This window comes from Pseudomyrmex gracilis, unplaced genomic scaffold (genome assembly GCF_002006095.1).
Source record: "Pseudomyrmex gracilis isolate BER0280 unplaced genomic scaffold, ASM200609v1 scaffold_92, whole genome shotgun sequence".
Taxonomy (NCBI): Eukaryota; Metazoa; Arthropoda; class Insecta; order Hymenoptera; family Formicidae; genus Pseudomyrmex; species Pseudomyrmex gracilis.
Window position 1 is genome coordinate 124,386 of NW_018020676.1, and position 8,763 is coordinate 133,148.

The window sequence follows — 8,763 nt, forward strand, 5'->3', positions numbered from 1 at the left end:
TATTTTTATATATCTTGCATCGTGTTTCGATCTTTAATCATCGCGGAGGAGAAGCGCGAGAGAATACGGACGCAAAACAACGTGTCGGAGGAGAAGAGCGCGGCGCGCTCCGAAAAAAACGGAAGAGAGGCGCGCAGCAGCAAAAGGAGGCGAGCAAAATTTTGTCCCGCGCGGAGAGCACGAAGAGCCGAGCCGCCCAGCTGGAGGTGGATAATCAAATAACCTGCACGCACCGTATAAATTATCAATCAGGGCGCGATTGTGCAACCCCAACAGAGGGAGCCATCCGTGTCGGTAAGGGTTGTTACACATTGACGTTGTGAACGAGGCGAGGGGGAAGTGGCGCGGCAGATTGTGTGCGACCTCGTCGCCGCCGTCGCTGCCGCCGCTGTCGTCGTCGTCGTCGTCGTATCGAGTGACCCCGCAACAGTTATCATCCCTTCGTGCGTGGGCGTGCGTGAATGTGAGTTCACGCCCCGCACAGCAGTCCTAAAAGGGGACTATCCGAGAAACGGACGGCGTGTATGTGACGCGGGCGGAGGGTGAGCCGGTTCGGCGTAAGGTTGGTAAGGTGCGTCGCACGTGTGCGACACGAGAGAGATTCCGCAGATACGAGACCGCTAAACCGACACACAGCATCCCGGGTTTTAACCCGAGATATGATGCAAGATTCACGTGGGAGACGCGCGTTTCTGTGTCGCGCTTCTTTCGTCCATAAAGATAACAGAATCCGATAAGAATTCGTATCTTTACGAATTATCTCGATCGCGTGATCATCCGTTCTTGCAATTTGCGCGCATAATCTCACCGCGAGTGTAGGTAGGTAACTTGCATCCCCCCCCCCCGCGTTAACTTGCCCGGTAAGGGATGTTTGTTACATTGACGAGTCGCTTCGATCACGACAGCAGCGAGAACCGAGCGTAGCCGAGCCAATTAAGCGTCGAAAGGGATCACCACCCCAATCGCCTACGGCGTCGACGTATCGAAATTAATCGGCGCGGCGGCTAATTCTCCTCAAACTCATCGGAGATATACTTTCGCAGACAGCATATGTGTGCAGGGTGTTCCGGATTTGTCAGCGTTATTCGACTATGTTTTCTTTTTTTTTTTTTTTTTAATTCCGGTTCTTTCATTAATTTCTCAACCGTCTACCTTGTAACAAACGATCTTTTATTTTATTTTTTTTTTTCACCGATGTTTCTGATTTTTTGCTCGACGCAAAATTCATCCACGACCGTGTAGGGCGCGCGCGACACCGAGAGAACAAATTCGGGTCGCACGTTCCGCTGCTACGTGAAGCGGAATGCACCTATTAAACGGCGCAGCCACGCGCCCCGAATAGAGAGAATCCCGGGGAGACTAAATAGTTTTCTATAGCCGCAGGCAGTGCGCAATTGTGCATCGAGCCGCGTCGACGTACCCATACGATAACGGGAGATACGCTCGTGCGTTCTCACGTTTAGACGTCGGTGCCGCGGATCAATGCCGTCGTATATAATATCGGGAGCACGTCGCGCAGAAATGTCGCAAGGATGCAGATAATAGCAGAGCGAATTCTCGCGAGGTCGATAAATGACTCGATAAACGAGTAATAGAGGGTATAGGGGATTCGGTTCTGTTTATTTATCGCGGTCGATCAGAGCAAGATCGGGAGGCCGGTGGCGATTTCACTTCCACGCGGGCGCGGCGTAAATGGCCGCGGGCCTTTATTTAATAAGTTGTTATAAATTAAAGGGCTACCGCATATTAAACCATCCTCGGCATATTTATAGTGATTCTTAAGAGAGCGTATAGGTACCCGGGCAAGTATCACGGTTATGTAAATCATCGATGCGTCGCGCCGCGCACGACACACATACACACACACACACACACACACCACACCAGATACACACTCGGAGAGCGCCCGCGCACTGCGGAGGCTTCACACGTACCTTTACGTCCCGTGGACTCCCTTATGAATTTATCTTCGGCGATGAAACGACAAACGGTTTTAATTGCCGCTTCGGGCATTGCGCGCCGATAATCTGCCGATCTCCTTCGCTGAATATCGCGGGATACACACCGTGCGCGATGCGCCCTTCTCGTTATCTTCGATCCTCGACGACGCGATAAGCGCGCAAAATTTTTTCTCCCCGCTCTTTAAACGTAACAACTTAAACATATACGTAGATATAAATAGCAGTTGTAGCGATTGTACACATATTAATTAATGTAATTTTATTGTATTTTTTATTTGCGAAGATATAAAATATATATACATATATAGCGAGTTACTTATTTATTTTCTTTTGTGAAATGAGCAAGCCGCCGAATGCGCTCGGAATCGGATTGTAACACGTATTCGCGGGCGATAATGATCGTTTCGTATCCGGTATAGGGTAGCGTAATGCGCTTAACCGGGAGAAGACGACGGGGGCATATATCGACGAGGCAAGTTCGATAGCGCGCTAACAGCATTTGACCCCGAGAGCTTGTTCCGGGGTTTGCCGGAGACGCTAACAATGCCTTATGTCGGCGTTTCGCTACCCGTGTCACGCGCGTACGCGAGTTCGACGGCAGGAACGTGTTCCTCGTTTCTGGAGTTTCCGCTATAATCCGATCACCTCCAGGGAGCAACGGAGCTCGGTCGACGATCCTTCTCTCTCTCTCTCTCTCTCTCTCTCTCTCTCTCTCTCTATCTCTTTGCTCCTCATTGTCGTCCTTAGAATGGCACGCGGTCGCGTTACCATTGCAAACGATACAAACGATCTAATTTCGGCGTGTAATACAAGGGAGCCCCGGGGGAAAACGAATAACACGCGAGAAATAGTCGCGTCAGTAAACATTTCTCGAATTAGGAAAACGCACGATGTGGAGCTCGAAAGAGAAATACAAGCTCGAAATGTTCCACACGTCGGAATACATATATATATATCGAGTTTTTCCTCTCGCGTATTTATTTATTATTATAGATGCAATATATGATTTTTTTTCCGCGGTTGCTGTGTAATCCCGTGCGACGCACACGAACGGGGAGTGGTAGAAACTTAAAGCACGCCGCTCGTCGTAAGTCATTTCGAGGAGGCGAGGAAGAAGCTGAAAAAGAGAGAGACGAGAAGAGAGGGAGAGAAGAGAGAAGTGTCCCCGAAAATCGTGAAACCCACGCGGCCAGCACGGTCTCGCGCAGCCGCGCGAGGCGGGTTAATATATTTTATCTACTGCAGGCTCCGAGAGCCACACGGCGGGGATATACCCTGCCGAGGTGCGGGCTTTTATATACCGCGTACCGGTATTTATGTGTCGCCGCCTTGCCTAAGCGTTTGATATATGAACTATGAAAGGGGGAAAGAATGATATAGGAGAAAAGAGAAGAGGATACGCGCGAGAGGAGAGAACGAAGGATCTCTCGCGTCCGGCTCCGTGCACGTCCGTCCGCGATATATGTTCTTTTGACAATGAGAGGAGATAACCAGGAGAGAGAGAGAGAGAGAAGAGAGAGAGAAATATGTTTATCTAATATTTTTGCGCGACGAATGCAGTCGTGTACGAAAAAAGTCACATGTTTTTCTTACTTTCGATTGTATAAATACTCTTATAAAATCATATGTTTATCGATCGAAAAATAAACTGTATCAGACTTCGAGAAATTAATTCGAGTGAAAGTTCGAATTTTTTCTCGCAAACAGTCCAAGTCTCGTCATATGAACTAGTTTCCGTCTGATCGTTGAAATCTCGAGCAGCTCGAGCTTGCGACATGCATGGTCGCCACGGTGGTTTAGCAGCACGTCAGTGCAACCGTCAATGAAAGACGTGCACTGTTTGCGAACCGAAAGTGAAAGCTGTGAAAGATACAACTTGAACAAAAGACTTGCATAGACTTGATCCCACAATTTATGATTTTCAAGTTGTTATCAGTATGAAATAAAAAAAAAAACTCTCGTAAATATTCTAAAAGAGAAATACGTACGCGGAGAGACAAGACATCTCTTTAGAGATTTAAGATTCAGCAATAATGCGAAAAGATTTTGAGAAAACTTAAGGAAGAGTTTCTCTACATTAGTGTTGATTTCAAGAAAAGATTCCCGTAGAAAGTTTCCTGCGCGCCGCATGCGATGAGGTGGCGAACGACGAAGAGCATAATTTGAGAGACGAAGGATAGGGCTCTCCTTGAAGTAGTAGACATTGCGGAAACCGGGAGGGAAGAGACGGACCGAGGCAGAGAGAAGGCGGTTGCTTGATTGGGTTAGCACTTAGCGCTGTGATTGCCGTTTGTGACTCCTTTGCCATTTCGCTCCCGAATACCCTCCGCTCGAGCTTGCGAATCAGGAGAGGCTCCTCGATTATTCCCGCGTTTCTTCCGCTTTTTCTTTTCCGCTTGCGCGCAAATTGCTTCTTCTCGACGAATTTTCGGCCGAGCAAGCGAGACTTTCGTGTATATATATTGCGCAAAAGTGGTTACACGTTCATGTGCAAAGAGATTGACTTCTACCGAAGTCTTCTTCCCGAAGTATATTTGCACCTCTTTCTTCTGTGTTTATCGAGGTGCGGAGTTATTAAACAAAAAAAAAAAAAAGAAGAAAAGAAGGTCCTATCCCTTTCAAAGTGCGATATGTGCAAATTGCGCTTCTGGCTCGCACGCTCTCTCTTTCTCTCCCGGTTTCGTAATCAACTATGCAAACGATTCTTAAAGCGCAGTAAAAATGGAGGTATCTATAATGGCGCCGTTGGGTTTTTGCTCGTAAACGTTTCCCGTGAAATACACGCACTTTAATAACGGGCCCAGAGAAAGAGAGAGAGAGAAGCGGGTTCTCGTGAATACCTGGCATCTGCTTGTGCGCGCGCGAGTGTTAACGTAAGAGGCACTTTTAGCACGCGATATATATACTTGGAAACCCGGTGAAAACGAGCGGCTCGCGCAAGTTCGTTTGTTATTAGTTTGTCATTATGTGATATACCGGGAGAGATACGTTTCATAGTTACCTTGTGTACGATGCTGCGCTAATGATAATTGCGCCGTGTGACGTTGCAAATATTAGTTTGATCGGCGTGTCGGTGTTCGAGGAATTTCTCTCTGTTCTGGTGTATTAACTTTATAACTTGACAGGATGAGAAACGGATATTAATTGTTTTTTTTTTTTTGTTTCGCGAATAAAGAGTTAAGAAACAGTCTTACGTACTTCTCGTACGTAGTTGTATTTATGATTGTAAAGAAAAGTCAAACAAAGTTGCAATTTTTCGGAATATTTTTACACGCGCGAGAACTCGTTACCTTTGAATTAAAAAAGACACGTATTGTGTTCGAGTATCTGAAGTATTTCGGAAGGCGAGTCGCATATTTTCATCATTCGCGCGCGTCGTCAAAACGAACCGATCTACACGGACTAATAATCACACGGGTCTACGCGCACATGTGCAGTCGAAGAAGCGCGCGGCGACCATAGCCGCAATAAATTATCTATAAATCAAAAACGAAGAAAAAGAATATAACAGAGAGGATAGAAGCGGCAGCCACACGGCGAGTTACGGTTTCGCGTTAAATATAAAATACTGCGAGTCTTTTTTGGACCCGTATTATATGCGTATTATATGCGTATATATACGCACGTGTGTGTATGTGTGGGGGATATTAAGAAAAAGAGAAAAAGAGGGAGAGAGAGAGAGAGAGAGAAGGAAAGGGAGTAGCTGCTTACCATATTTTAATTGCCATTAGTTTGAAATTCGAAATGTCACAGACCGTCTTTCTCCATCTGAACTCGATTAACATCCATAATATTTTCTAACTGTCTTTCGCGCGTTTTCGATATATTTTTGTCAATATTCAGGCACAGAGAGACAGCGACAACATTAGTGAGAAATGGTAAAAGTAAAAAGAGAGAGAAATAATTTTTCTAAACGTGGACGTGATCGAAATGATATATCGTAAGCGAGGCAATAACACGTGTGAATAACGATAAATGATATTTTTCGTCGATATTTACGGCTGCTCCGTTCCAAGTCGGCACTGGAGCACTCAAAATCGTAACGAGTTTCAAAGAGGAAGGCAATATAGGTTCCTCTCTGGCCGAAGGCGGACGTTTTTGACATGAAGGCCGCTGGCCCATTAAAGCAGCCTTATTAATATTGTAATTCCCTTTTAATACGCGTAAATCTAGGATCAAGACAAGGCCACCCTGGAGGTTGTTTTATGGCTGTTTAGGTTTTATAGATCTATATGAATGCGTCTCGGTCCTCCTACGAGATAATGCTGCGCGTATGAGTCAGTCAACCGAGATATAATTATATACGGCGATTTCCGAGAGTCAGAGCCGACGTAATTTTGCACTCGTTTATTTATTACAAATATTTATTACAATCCCGAGCTTCACACCTTAGTCTCTGAGAGTTCAAGTGTGCGTACCCGCGGTTTTTACTGAAGTAAACAAATTAAAAACCGAGATAATCGAGAAGGAGAACAATATAGACGTAAAAATTGAATTAAAACTTAAATTGCCACTGAGTATTAATGAGTTAAATTAGATCGCGAAAAGAAAAAATCCAAGTTTCAAGACTAATGCGAGTTAATATACAGAGATTGATCGAGTATCTATGTATTTATTAACTTATTAATTATATCAACTTATTATTTCAAACGTTTCGATTCAATTGTTTTGGATCTTCATTAACGACTGTGTGACAATGATATTTAAAATATTAATCTAAAAACAAGATCGACGGCAGTAAACACTGTGTAAAAAACATCAATTTGATCATCCTACCAGAAAAAGCGTGTGCAAATAATCAGAATCGATTCTATCGATCTTGATTGTTGCCTCTTTTCCGCGTTACCGATTGGTTGGTTGGTTGATCGAGTTGAATCAAATTGGTAAGATCAAGAGAGTAAATAATGAAAAGCGATTTTTTGAGACAGTTCGTCGTATATGTAGAGAAAATTAAAAACGTAACTAAAGTCACGTGACAGGAAAGAGTAGAAAAACAACACGTGAAAATAACGTGACTGTAATTTATATTATATATAACATTAAATAATACGTATTATACATATAATTTATTATATATTTATAATATTATACTTTATATTATATTATATGTATTATATACATACTACAGAGTAATGTCACTGACCTCCGCCGCGCGGCCTTGGCGGGGTCACTGACCTCGGCCGCGCGGCCTTGGCGGGGTCACTGACCTCGGCCGCGCGACCGCGGCGGTGTTACTGACTTCGGTCACGTGATTACGGTATATACGTCTTATAAACCATATATATATATAATACACATATGACAAATGTCAGAAATAACGCATAAAAATCAAACTCAAAAAATAGTTATTATTTCTGACATTTCTCATATGTGTATTATATATATATGGTTTATAAGACGTATATACTATCTGTCATCGCGGTGACAGGTTGTGTTCACTGACAACACGTTAAATAAAAATAACAATAGCGTGCGCGTAGCGCGCGCCTGTGTTGTGCTAGTTTAGTAAATTTAAAGAAAGTAAAACGCTAACGACTACCGCTTCAATTTCAGAGTACGATTATAAAATATACTGCTAAGTTAAATTAAATTACATTGTGTATTTAAAAAATGGCTGCAAATTTTTTCCGGAAAACATCGAACGAATTACAAGACACGAAGTAGAGTACGCGAGAAAATTGATTGAAACGTGATACTGCACGTGTATGTTTGACACCGCATGAGAATTCATAGCGACGATAAGTGCATTTCATGAAAAAAAAAAAGAAGAAATTTCGAGGCGGAACGGAATTAAAAGTAGCGTGCGTATATATATATATATATATATATATATATATATACATACCGCGTGCCGATCGTTAATTAGACGCTAATTATCGTCGGAGTTAATAATGTATCGGATCCCGAACTGAAAGAGAATCGAAACTACCGATCATGCTCCCAAATAGTGACCACACCGCGGACAGCTTTTCGTTATTTTACGTGTGTAGGTGTGTGTGTGTGTGTGTGTAGTAACCAAACGACGCATTCACGCACGAGCGCGAGTATTACACACAGACGCACGCGTTTACGCACACGAGTCGTATATACCGATATGCGCGTTGATGGTCTCGCGTAAAGGAGATAAATCGACCGTGCCATTCAAAGTCGCGGCAGCCTCGAAGGCCCTCTCGACACACATCGAGTCGTCGAACATCGGAAAGGATAGAAGAAGAGAGAGATAAGTCTCGCTTCGCGTCTCTCCACATGCGTATCGTTTTCGATGATGTACCTACCCGAGAAGAGACCGAATCGCGCGCATACCTTTATATTATCGGTAACACAAAGAGTGTCGGGAGAGAGGAAGAAAGAAAGTGAGAGAGAAGCAACGAGAGAACGTCGCCGACGCCGCCGCGAAGTCTGATGGCGCTGGTATGACGAGGTAAATTATTTATTCACCGGCGACTGCACGGGTGAATAATGGTTCCCACCTTCGGGCACGAATGGCACCGAGAGGCGCGTTATTGATCACCGAAATATCAAGAGTAGGCGTATCCATCATCCGTTGGTCCATCGCGCCGTGTGTCGATGGACGCGTTCTCGTGTCAAAACGCGTTACGTTACTCCGATCCTCTCTCGCGCGAGTTATAACCGCGAGAGATACAGACGCGCGCGCGCGCGGGGAAGAGCGGCTCGTTTGTGGAGGATCGCTCACGAGAATGCGTACGCATGTACGTATATATACATATATATATATGTATATATATATATGTATATATATATATATATATATATATATATGTATATACGTTACCGACAATAA